The sequence below is a fragment of the Heterocephalus glaber genome, unplaced genomic scaffold, assembly GCF_053883595.1.
Source record: "Heterocephalus glaber isolate CG9 unplaced genomic scaffold, H.glaber_assembly_v1.0 deba00001610, whole genome shotgun sequence".
Lineage (NCBI taxonomy): Eukaryota > Metazoa > Chordata > Mammalia > Rodentia > Bathyergidae > Heterocephalus > Heterocephalus glaber.
In genome coordinates this window covers 342567-356116 of record NW_028258381.1, presented here as the reverse complement: position 1 = coordinate 356116, position 13550 = coordinate 342567, and the positions used below count along the sequence as shown (strand labels likewise).

The window sequence follows — 13550 nt, the reverse complement described above, 5'->3', positions numbered from 1 at the left end:
GGTCCATCAATCTGGGTTGGAGGCTGTTTTCTTTTAGGGCTTGGAATATGTCACTCCAAGCTCTTCTTGCCTTGATGGTTTGTGTTGAGAAGTCTGCTGTGATTCTGATGGGCTTTCCTTTGTATGTGATTTGTTTCTTTTCTCTCACTGCTTGTAGAACTTTGTTCTTCTGTTGTGTTTCTGGAATCTTAACAATTATATGCCTATGTGTAGATTTTTTTGATCAAGTCTATTTGGAGTCCTATATGCCTCACTTATCTGTATGTCAAGTTCTTTTCCCCTACTTGGGAAGTTTTCTGCCATTATTTCTGTGAAGAGATTTTTTTTATGTCATCTGCACTCTCTCCTGTTTCTTCATTGACTCCAATCAGTCTTATGTTATTCTTCTTTGCATCATCTAGCAGCTGCTGGATTGATTTCTCATGTTCCCTTATAATTTTGAAGCAATTTTTCTTTTCCTGGTCATTAATTGGAATCTTATCTTCTGTATCAGAAATTCTGTCCTCACATTGGCTCATTCTGCTGTGTATACTTTCAGTGGAGTTTTCATGTCCTGGAAATCTATTTGCATCTGTTTTATGGATTCCATTTGTCTCTTATGTTGGGATTCCATCATGTTCCTGAGCTCCTCTCTAGATTTATTTATCATGTCTTGCACTAGGGGCACAATTTCTCCTATTATCTGTGGAATTATTTCTGATTTCATTTTTTCCAGATCCCCTTTGGTTGCCAGTTCAGTGGGTCCAGGTGGTTGAGTGTCAGAGTGTTCCATCTCATTTCCCTTTGGGATTGCTGTAGGTGATCTGGGAGTCTGGTTTTGAGACTTATTTATGTGTTTTCTCATTTCGACTGGGGCAGGGGGCTGTTAGCCCCTGCACGGATTACCTCCTCTGAGCTGGGAGAGGTGGGACAGGGGCCGGGAGCAGCGGTAGGAATGGTGACCCAAAAGCCCTTTCCTGTGGGCTTGGAGCAGCGGGAGGGGTGGTGGCCGGGAAGCCACTTCCTCTGGACCAGGAGCAGTGGGACAGCAGCTCAGAAGCCCCTACCTCTGGGGGGGGGGAGCAGCAGGACTCAGTACCTTGGTCTGGAGGTCTGGTGTCCTCTGAGTCTTTGTAGTGTGGAACCAGGTGGCTGCCTGTCTGCAGGGGGCTGATTTGGCGTGTTCTGTGTGACTCAGGACCTTGGTAGGGCATGGGCAGACCTGCCTGTCTGCAGCCTGCTCTTTATTTTTCCTTTGGATTTCTCCTGTAAGAGAAACCACACACAACCATTAAGCTTGTGCATTTGATTTATTTCACTTAACATTATGATCTCAAGGTGTACCCATTTTTCCACAAATGACTCAAGTTTGTCTTTCTTTATGGCAGAGTATACTCTGTTGTGTGTGAATACCATATTTTCTTTATCTATTCATCTGTTGATGGACATACAGGCTTTTCCCAAGATTTAGATATTATGAACTGTGCTGCTATAAACACATGTATGCATGTATTACTATGATATGATGTCTTTAACTCTTTTGGAAAGATACCTAGAAAGAGATTAGCTGGGTCAAATGGAATTAAATGTTTTCATGTATAAGATTCTTTTATTCCTTGACCTGTTGGTGAACAATCCTTCCTTTCTTTTTCTCTACATAAATCTGTTATGAATATTTGTGTCCAAATCTTTTTTGCAGACACATGCTTCCTTTACTATTGGGTAAATCCCTAGGACTGAAATGTCTAGATCATTTGGTAGCTGTATGACTAACTGTAATCTTTGTCCAAGTGCCTGTGCCACTTTGTATTCCACCATCAGTCTAGGAGAATCCTGGATGTTCCCCATCCTCACTAACACTTTGTATCTTCTTTTTGGTTACAGTCATCCCAGCTGGTGTGAAGTATGATTTTAATTTGTGTTTCCTCAGTGACAATGCAGGGAGGTTAAAGGTCATTTCTACCAGTCTAAATTTTTAAGTAGAATCTTTGGCTGGATCTAGGATTAAAACTGACACAAGGCAAATTAACAAGAGAAAAGCATAAAAAGATTATTAGTTTTTCCATGTACATGGATGGGGATCCTCACGAGAGAGAGAGGTCTAAAGAAATCATCAAAGCAGAAAGATTTTACACATTTTAGACAAAGAAAGATAAATGTGTGAAGGAATGACTGGACAAGAGGATATGGGCTGGGGTGGTAAATTCTAGGGAAGTCACTAAGAGATGATGGGATATAAGGTTGGTTAAGAATAAGAGCCACTTCAGCAGCTTTGTACAGGCCCAGTTCAGCAACAATGCCCAGTTTGTGGTGATTAAGGGTCGTTTCTCACCCTGATACAAGGAAGGCCTTCTCCTCAAAGCAACTTTTGTGGCTGGTGCCTGTAGGAAAAGACAGATCCGAGATTTCTCACTACATCCAGTGTCTCAAGTGCTTTCAGCTCGAAATAGGACAATAAAGTGGCATATTTTGGGGTGGACCATTCTCAATGTCTTCAATTAAGAATGTTTGACCATATTTTCCTGTGCTAATTTTTCCATCTGTATATCTTATTTAGTAAAATGTCTCATCAAATTGCATCTCATTTCAAATCTAGATTATCACATTGTTTTTCTGATTTTACAATAATGCAGGCTGTAGGGGCCCAGGAGGAATGACCCCTTTTCCACCCATCATGAAAGGTCATGGCGGATGCCCCTAACATGACAAGCTAACAAAAGAAATGCATAACAGGTTTATTTAATCAAAGTTGCACATACATAGGAGCCTTCAGAATGAACACCCAGGACCCAGAGCAAGCTGTTCTGTTTTTTCCTTAGGCCCTTCAAAGCAGGAAACTGAGGGCAAGAACCCAGCAAGACCTGTCCAGATTCTTGTTGGTCTCTCTGTAGCATTCCTTCTTTCCAGGTCTTGGCAGGACCCCTTCTAGAAGTAGGGGTTCTCATGACCTACAATCAAACAAGGTAGGTCAGATAATTTCTTGACAGCTACTCCTTAGACACAAAGGCAGGGGAAAGTTAGAGTGATATTTTTAGGTTTTACAGCTGGCTTTGGAGAAAGAATTCTAGTTATTTGACTGACCTTGGGGAGAAGGAATTTTAGTTTCTCTTCTTATCTCTAGAAAGAGTAGTGGATAAGAGACAGGGGCACAGGATAAGGTTAGGGAGAAACTTTGCTTCTGAGGTTTTCACTTTGAAGTATCCTTTTCTGAGCTCCAACAAGGTACTTTAAACATAGGAGCTCTGTATTGGAAGTTTTCTCTGTTCCAGGAGAACAATTTAATAATTTTTTTTCTCAACATTTCAGCCAATAGAATGATAAGGAAAAAATAAATTCATTTGCCATTGTAGTATTATTTATAAATATAGCACTATTATGGATGCTTATATTTTAAATTTTTCATGTATTATTATTTTCTTATTAGTATATATTTGCAATACATAATAGATGCTTATAAATTCTAAATAATTTCATAACTGTTCTTCTGATGATAATCCAGATCAGCAGCATTCAGATGTAAGCAACAGATTAAATTGTACCCAAAGAAGTGTGATTTGCCTCTGCAATCTGAGTTTCTCCCCAGACTTCTAAAGGCAGATGGAAATTTTAGATTTTCTAGACCTTTTCTTTCTTCCAAATTCTCTCTCCAACAAACTGCCTTTGCAACTGAACCCTAGCACTGTGTCTGTGAGAATATGAAGGTTTCTTCTATTCAATTCTGTATCTGCCGTTTGTAGTTGCTGCCCCTTCCTAGAGTTACCAGGAAAACTCACACACAGTAGAGTGACACTTGAAAATCCTAGCAAGATAAGTGTGTTATAAAAGAGATTTAGGCCAAGTATAGTGGTTCAAGCCTGTAATACCAGCACTCTGGGAGGTTGGGGCAAGACTAAAAATTCAAGCCCAGGCTGGGCAATTTAGCAAGACCCTGTCTCAAAATAAAATTTAAAAATAAAAATACATGCTGGGTGTAGTGGCACACACTTATAATGCTAGCAATTGGGAGGCTGAGGCAGGAGGATAGTCTTGAGTTCAAGGCCAGCCTGGGCTACATAGTGAGATCAAGACCAGCCTGAACTACAGGGTGAGACCCTGTCTCAATCAATCAATCAATCAATCAATAAAAAGTGTTGGGTTGTAGCTCATTGACTCAGTGTGAAGACCCCAGGTTCAATTCTCAGTACAGGAAGATGGAGGTGGTGGTGGTGGTGGTGGGGTAGATAGGGGTAAAGGGAAGGAGGAGGAGGGGAGGAGAGGAAGAAGTAAGAGGAAAGGATAGGAAGTCCTCAAGCAATTGAGATTTCCCTGAAACCCAGAAATCTTTAGTTAACTAGGGCTATGGGGCCACCTAGTGCTAATTTAGTCCATATCAGCCAAAAGTGTGTGATCTAGAGGTAAAAACAAAAAGTAGAAACCAAAACTGAAATTGTGAAGCAGACTTAAGTATGAGTAAAGAACAAAGATTCTCATCAATAATGCCACTACACAGGCACATATCTGTCTAGTTATAAGGTATGGCAGAAACACTTGTCACTGATAATAAGTAGTTAAGCTCTAAAGCTTAAGAACAATTTGGTATTATCCATAACACATTTTCTTTTTTGGTTTCTCTCTCTCTCTCTCTCTCTCTCTCTCTCTCTCTCTCTCTCTCTCTCTCTCATACACACACCCCTACAACTAATCCATCAGTAAATTCTTAGGCTCTGTTTTCAAAACATATCCAGAATGTGATCACTTCTCACATCTACACTGCTTCTTTCTAGTACAAGCCACCATCCTCTCTAACCTGAATTACTAAAAGTCTCCTAACATCCTAATTTCCACTCTTGCTCTCTTTTGTCTATTCTCAACAGGAAAGTCAGTGGCTTTTTAAAAGGAAGGCAAGTCATGACTCTCTCCAGTCAGAAACTCCCTAATACCCTTTACCATTGCTATCAGCCCCCGTCCATTCTCAGTTTTTAATTCTTACTACTTTCCCCAGCTACTCAGAAGGCTGAGGCAGAAAGATCACAAGTTCCACAATGGAGAGAAGACCCTATCTCAGATTTTAAAAGGAAGGGGCTGGGAATGTAGCTCAGTAGTAAAGAGTTTGCTTAGCATCCATGAGCCTCTGGGATTTGCCATGATGTTAGGTCTATCATTGTAGGAATAAACAAACTCGGTGTGTCCTGCACACTAACTCAACAATCAACACAAAAGATCTGTGATCAAATGTGTATGTGTTTTTCACCACACACTGATCAATCAATTCTGTAGTGGACATCCTTTAATTCAACTCAATTGTAACACTATTACCCAGTGATAAGATCAGATTCCAAAGGTTAATTCCCAAGACTGCCCTTCCCACTTCAGTTGTCAATCACATGTTCTCAGTGGTTTTTACCTGTACTTCAATGTTTTCTGGTGTATCATTTTACTTTGCTTCTCATTTTGTTTAGAGCCTATAATTTTCCTTCTGTGTTAGTTACTTTTATCATTGCTGAGACAAAATACCTGACACTCAAAGTTAAAGGAGGAAAGGTTTATTTAACTCACAGTTTGTAGAGATGTCAGTGCATAGGTAGTGGCTCCCAGGCAGGGTAGCATGGCAGAGGGGCATCACAGAGGAGGAATAGTTCGTGGCAGGTAGAAGGTAGGAAAGCAACCAAGGGGCTACTACAGCTCTTTCTATCCCTTATATCATATCTGGGCTACTTAGGGCAGGTAGCACTCACGCCTTTAATTCTAGGGCCCTTGATCCTAGCATTGCACCATGAATCAATCTCAGCATCATGTACTCTAGATCTAGCCACCTCTGAAAAAGCCCCACCTATGACTGCATGAGGCTTTGAAGGGTCATCTAGACACAAGCCATAATGCCTTCCCTCCTCCCTCCCCCACTTCCTTTCTTAAGAAATGTGTTTTTCTATGTTGCCCAAGCTGCTCTCAAACTCCTGGGTTTAAGGGATTCATCTGCTTTAGCCTCCAGAGTAGCTGGGACTACAGATGCACCACTACACCTTGCCTTTAAGTATTATTTTTGAGTGATTTCTTGGTGGTTGTTCTGGGGATTACAACTATCAATTTATAATAATCTAGAGAGCAGAGCTCCTGTCACTTATCAACACAATATAACCTTGTCTCCTTGGTTCAGGTGGCCTGGGAGAGGTAGTTGATGAAGTTTGGAATTGGAACCAAGAAAGCAGCCAATTCTTAGGTGCTACTAGTGATGGTATTTCCCATCCAGTTCAATGGACAGTCTTCATGGATATACCAAAGCACCAAAAGGCACAGTGTATCAAAGGCCTATGGAAGTTACAGAGAAGTGTGAAACATGGTCCTCATCTTCAGGGAATTGACAAGAAAGATAAACTGAGCAAGACAGCTCCTGTTTTGTCCAAGTCACAAGGTAGTTCCTAATAGTCAATGATAGATAAATCAAGATTCTCAAAAAGCTCATCATTCCATGAAGATAGCAGTAGACTCAATATATTACAATTAAAACAATAGTAGAACTGAACACAGAGTGCTGCAGGCATCCAGAGGTCTTCCCATGCTAAACTCAGAGCCAGGACTCTTTCCAGAGAAGAGAAGCCTACCTACTTTTTTCCCATTAAGTTTATTGGTAAATTTTAGGTATACCATACAGTTACATTCATCATTGGGAGCTTTTACCTTTTTAAAAATTAATTTTATTGGTACATTTTAGGTATACAATATGATGACATTCATCATTGGGAATTTGTACCTTTACATGATGTATCTTGGTTCTTATTTTTTCCCCATTCCCCTGCCCTCCATTCAAAACCTATACCCTTCCCTATTTACAGAGACTTTGTTTCCATTTTTTCCTTTTCCCATATTTTTTCCTTTCCCTTCTTCCCTTTCCCCTACCCCTCCCACTTCCCCTACCCCTTTAGGCCTTTTCTTCCTGTTTCACATTATCAGTTATACATTTTAATCCTTATTTACACTTTCCATTTCTCACATCAGAGAAACTATTTGGTATTAACACATGTGTGTCCTATTTATTTAACTTAAGAGTATGTCCTAAATGTGCATCCATTTACCTATAAATGACTCTAGTTTCTCATTCTTTATGGCTGAGTAGTACTCCATTTTATTAAAAAAAAAAACCCCACATCTTCTTTATCCAGTCTCCAGTTGGTGGGCAATTGGGCTATTTCCGAGCTTTAGCTAGTACAAACTCTGCCACTATAAACATGGGTAGCATATATCACTGTGGCATGATTCTTTTAATTCTTTGGGAAAGATACCCAGCAGAGGAATAGCTCACTCAAATGGGACCTCTAATCCTAGTTTTTTCGAGGTATCTCCATATTGATTTCCACAGCGTTTGCCCCAGTCTGCACTCCCACCAACAATAGAGAAGGGTCCCTTTCTCCCCACAACCCTGCCAGCATTTGTTATTGGTTGATTTCATGAGAGCAGGCATTCTTTCTGGAATAAGGTAGAATTTCAGTGTTGTTTTCATCTGCATCTCTCAAATGACTGTGATTTTGAACATATGCTGCTTTAACTTCTTTGAGAAATGTCTTGTCATTTTAGATGCCCATTTTCAAATTGGGTCTTTAAATTTGGGGGGGGGGACTGTATTTTTTTAAGTTCTTTGTATGTTTTTGATAGTAGTTCTTTTTCTGAGGAGCAGCTGTGTAGGGAACAGGGAAAGGGGATGTTACTAGAAACTCTGCAGCAAGTCCTAGTCTCCTGCGAGCCACAACAGTACATGGCGAATTACAGGAAAGGTAGAAAAATGAGACTGAGAAGAAGTTGAGCTTTGGGTCTGATCAGTGCTCCTCTGGGCGGCAAAGATGAAAGCCCCCAGCTTACCGCACCTTTTATTCAGTACATCGGGAGAAACAAATGTAACAAATGACTTGCAGAGAGTTCAGTACATCCTGCATAAATAAGATGTAACAATCCAAGATCAAGGAGGAATTGAGTAGATGTTTGTTCTCCCAGGATGTTTTCAGCTCCCAGGGTGTTTCTTGTCCTGGAGAATCACAGACAGCATCACCAGATCATTGAGGTCTCAGTTGTGACTGGAGGCCAAAATGCAATTATGTCTCGGAATTCCATAGCTGGGCTGTAGGCAGGAGAACTAGGCTAACCAAATGATTTTTCCTTAAAATTATGTAGCATTGCTCCCGACACAGCTGGGTTGTTTTGTTTTTTTTTTAACCACAGTGTAGGTTGTCTCTGAGCTCTGTTGGTGGTTTCTCTTGCAGTGCAGAAGCTTTTTAATAAGCTGAGATACCAGTTGTTGATTCTTTGTGCTAGTTCCCATGCTACTGAGGTTTTGTTCATAAAGTCTTTTCCTATGCCAGTGTCTTCAAGAGTTCTACCTAATTTATCTTCCAGCAAGTTTAGTGTTTCTGTCTTTATATTTAGATCTTTAAACCACTTAGATTTTAGTTTACTGCATGGTGAAAGATAGGGATCTAGTTTTAGTCTTTGGCAGATTAAAATCCAGTTTTTCTAACACCATTTATTAAAGAGGCCATCTTTCCTCCAGTGTAGATGGTTGGCTCATTTGTCAAACATGAGGTAGTTGAATATGTCTGCAGTTGTTTCTGTATCTTCTAATCTATTCCACTGATCCTGGGGTCTGTTTCTTTGCCAGTACCATGCTGTTTTTATCACAGTGGCTTTGTACTACAGTTTCAAGTTGGGAATTGTGATACCCCCTGCCATAACTCTGTTGCCTAAAATTGCTTTTGCTATTCTAGGTCTCTTCTGGTTCCAGATGAAATTTTGGATTGTTTTCCCTAGTTCTGTGAAATATGCTGTTGGGATTTCAATCGGGATTGCACTGAATCTATATAGCAGTTTTGGAAATATCTCCATTTTCATTATATAGGTTCTTCCTACCCAGGAACAAGGGATGTCTTTCCATTTCCTTATATCCTCTTTGATATTTTGCAGAGTGCTGTAGTTTTCAATATAGAGGTCTTTTGCTTCCTTTGTTAGATTGATTCCTAGATATTTAATTTCTTGGATGCTATTGTAAAAGGAATTGTTTCCCTAATTTTTCTCTCAGTGAGTCTGTTATTTGTGTACAAGAAGGCTATTGTTTTTTGAGTTTTGACCTTGTATTAAGCTACTCTACTAAATCTGTCAATTAAGTCTAGTAATCTTTTTGTGGAGTATTTTGGATCTTCTGTGTAGTACATCATATCATCAGCAAATAAAGACAATTTAGCTTCTTCCTTTCCTATTTTTATTCCTTTTACTTCTTTCTCTTATCTAATTGCTGTGGCTAATGTTTCCAGAACTATACTGAACAGGAATGGTGATAGTGGACAACCTTGCCTTGTTCCTGATTTTAGCATGAAGGTTTTCAATTTTTAACCATTTAGTATGATGGTGGCTGTTGTTTTTTCATAGATAGCATTGATCAGGTTGAGATAAAGACCATCTATTCCAATTTTCTGTAGGATTTTTATCATGAATGGGTGTTGGATTTTGTCGAATGCTTTTTCTTCATCTATTGAGATGATCATATGATATTTGTTCTTTGCTCTGTTAATATAGTGTATTACATTTACTGCTTTATGTTGAACCATCCTTGCATCCCTGGGATAAATCCAACTTGGTCAGGGTGTATGATCTTCTTGATGACCCTCTGTATTCTGTTTGCCAGTATCTTGTTGAGGATTTTTGCATCTATGTTCATTAGGGACATTGGCCTGTTGCTTTCTTTTTCAGTTGGGTCTTTCTCTGCTTTTGGAATCAAAGTAACACTTGCTTCCAGGAATGAATTTGGGACTATTGCTTCCCTTTCAATTTCATCAAAGAGTTTAAAGAGAAGTGCCAATAGTTCTTCTCTAAATGTCTTATAGAATTCAGCAGTGAAGCCAGCAGGACTTGGGCTTTTCTTTGCTGGTAAATTTTAAGTTACATTTTCAATTTCACTGATTGTAATTGGGGTGTTTAGAATTTTTATATCTTCTTCATTCAACTTTGGTAATTCATATGTATCTATGAATCTGTCCATTTCTTCTGTGTTGTCCATTTTATTAGAGTACAGTTTCTTGAAGTAAATAATGATGATCCTCTGGATTTCTGCTGGATCTGTTGTGACTTCACATTTTTTGTTCCTAATTGCATGGATTTGAGCCTTTTCTTTCCTTTTTTTGATAAGGTTGGCTACAGGCTTATTGATTTTATTTATTTGAAAAATTAACTCTTCAATTCGTTGATTTTTTGTATCATTGTCTTAGTCTCCAATGCATTGATTTTTGCTCTGATCTTTATAATTTCCTCCCTTGTATGAACTTTGGGTTTGTCCTACTCTTTTTTTTCTGGGAGGTTGAGGTTCAGCATTAGGCTGTTTATTTGAGCTCACTCTGTTTTCCTAGTATGGGCATTCACTGCTATGAATTTCCCTCATAGAATTGCTTTCATTGTGTCCCATAGATTCCTGTATGTTGTATTGGCATTATCATTTATTTTTAAAAATTGTCTAATTTCTTTGATTTCCTCTGTGACCCATTGGTTGTTTAGGAGAGTGTTACTCAATTTCCATGTGTTTGTGAAGTTCTTGGAGTTTCTTTTTTTTTTTTTGGTATTAACTTTATTCTATTTTCTGTATAATTTTAAGTACATAAAGGTTTATTTCCACAGGCCTCAGGAAATGGGTAGAAGTCACAGGACAATCTCTCTTCCCACCAAAAAAGGTTGCATATTTTGGTAAGTGTGTCCTACAGGGGAAAACTGAAACATTAGCAATGCTGAACATGGTTCTTACATAAATTAAGATCCAAAACCAGCCTGCAGTTATGGGTTTAGTCCTCTGTTCAGATGCCTGGACAGAAGCCTAAACCATTCAACATGACAGGCAAAAGGAGGCAGTAAAGATGGGTGACAGGCACCTAGGAGGGAAGAGGAGGAATGCTGGATTCCTTGGAATGGCATGTTCTCTTTTTTTCCCTTTCCTAAAGTCACCTCTGTTGGAAGGTGTTGGGTAGGAATCCCAGAGAAGGAGGGTCCAAGACTCTGAACTGCCCTGGATAAAAGGCACTGCTACTGCAGCTGTGGTAGTACCAGCAATCTCAAGATTGAGTCAGGCCCATGATGGAATGCAGAATTAAGGAAGGAATGCATGTAAGAAACAAGTTTGCTTGGAATGCTAGATGGCCAAGCCTCAACCTTTGATCCAGTATAACCCTTGCTTCATGTGTTAATCATGAAAAATTAATTTGGTTACAACCACCTGGAATCATACTAGGTTCTACGACCTCCATGCTCCTTGTTAGAAAAAGGTGAGTATGCACACTGTAATCTGTCAGTTCCTGGGACTCTTTTACTCTTCCCAAAGGACTGTCTGTTGGTAGAATAACCCCCAAAAGCTGAAAGCTAGAATGCACCAGTCCAGGTCTGCAGTTCCTTAGGGGCAGACTGGTGGTATGGCTGTGCTGATGTGGAGAAGAGCCACCTTCCTGCAGAAGATCAGCTGACCTGCGATCCCACCCCAAATCCCAGCCTGAGGTATATTTCAGTGAAGGCAGGTAGCTGGGCTTCTCAAAGCAGAGAAGCAGTTTAAGAGCAGAAAGGTAGAGGAAATCTAGAAAAGAACCATCTCGATAGATTTATCCCATGGTGTGAAGGGAGAGTGCAAAGAACCCACTGGCACTTGGCTTACCCTGCAATTTCTGTCACTGTGGTGACCAACTTCTGCCCATTCCATAGGGTCTTGAACTGCTCAGGAACTGGGAACTCATTGAAATTGCCACCTTCTGTGGGGATGAGGACATTCATCTCAGATGATTTGGCACTGACTATCTCACAATCCAGGGAATTCTTGCTCAGGTAAATGTGGTAGCCATCTGTTTTGTTAATGGAAATGGTTGGCACTTTACCCATTACCTGAACTTTGACATCTCTACTATTGATTATCTCCACAATGCCCATGACATCATCAAATACCAGACCAAGTTTCTTACAGTTATCTACTATAATGGAGTTAATTTTGCCCTTGATTTGCAATGTTGTGTTGACATACTTGAATACATAAGCCACCTGTTTCAACTCTGTGTTATCAGTTACCAGGTTGGAAACATTCTCCTGGTTTTCCACTCTCCACATCTTGCCCTCCAGTTCAAGTAAAGCTGGTTCCTTCTTTGTGGCTGGTTTGGGGAATGGGCTGGTTTGGGGTTTAGGGGCAGAGAGTGGTTTGGGGCCACTGCATACTGGACCACTCTGAGCCTTTAGGGCAGGATTATTGTGAGTCTTCATATCATCAGATACATGCTTCAGGGCATGTGTAATGCTCTCCCCCTGATTAATCTGTGCAAACAGGGCTGAGCGGGAAGCAGAGTCATCAGAGCCTGAACTGGTGGGGACTGGTGGGGGAGGTGGGCCAGGTGGAGGGGGAGGAGGACCTGATCCAGCAGAGGGTCCAGACGTCAGTCCACTCAGTTCTTTTGCCACAGGCCCTGTTTTGTTCCAGGACAGTCCAGTGGTGTGGAACTCCTTGATACAAGCCTGCAGTTCTGTCCATATATTCAAGTAAGCTTTCACCCAGTCCACATGCTTCTTATCCACATCTTTGTACTCCTTGAGGACTCTGTTTGTATAAAACATGGCAGCATCATTCATTTCTTTCACATAGGGGACAGGTTTGGCAGCCATTGCCACCCAAGCCAGGGCCTGGATGCTTTCACTGACAGCTAGCTGACAGGTGATTGAACAACTTACTGCCTTGGTTCTTCTCTCGAAAGGTTATCACTTCTTGGATCTGCTCTGAGATGGGTGCCAACAAATCAGAAAGCTTATTGCCGGCTGGCTGCTGGCACTGAGAAGCTGTAACCAGGAGAGCTCGCTCCAACTTTAGACCTGTGTGGACCATCTCCGCATGTTTCTGCACATCTGCTCCAATCTCTTTACTGATCTTCAAGTACTCTGCCACAGGACCTGCAAGCAGCAAGTCAAATGCTTCCACATATGGAGCTGCTCCCATGTGAAGCGCCACCTCCATCTCCGTGCCCCCGGCGCATGTCAGAGGAGCAGGACGCTGCTTCCAGGTGGCCCACTGCCCTCTCCAAACTTTCTACCAGAGTTTACATGTCAGCCATGATAAGCTGCCCTCCTGCCCAGTTCTACTTGCACTCTGATGTAGCTCAGCGGCACAGCACCTGTCTGGCATGCACAAGGTCCTGAGTTCGATCTCTGGTACTTAAGAGTTCTGCCTCACCCCAGGACTGCAATCAACTGCTCTCCACTTCCGGCAAGAACCGCCCAGCAATCTTCCCGCGACCCACTTCCTTTTGCAGTTTCTTACACTATTGATCTCCAATTTAATTGCACTATGGTCTAATATACAGGGAATAACTTCAATTCCTTTGTATGTACTTAAACATGTTATATGAGCTAGGATGTGGTCAACTTGGAGAATGACCTGTGTACAGCTGAGAAGAATGTATATTCTGATTTTGTGGAATGGAACATTCTTTAGACATCTATTAAGTCCATTTTTTCAAAAGCTTGATTCAGTCTAATATTTTATTGTTGATTTTTTTGTCTAGATGATTTGTCTATTTGTGACAGTGTGGTATTGAGGTTCCCCACTA

General features: G+C 40.8%; 1 pseudogene; it reads right to left on the bottom strand.

The window, feature by feature from the left end:
• Positions 1 to 11287: 11287 nt before the first annotated feature.
• LOC101726060 (adenylyl cyclase-associated protein 1 pseudogene) lies at positions 11288 to 13055 on the bottom strand (annotated as a pseudogene).
• Between the last annotated feature and the right edge of the window lie 495 nt (positions 13056 to 13550).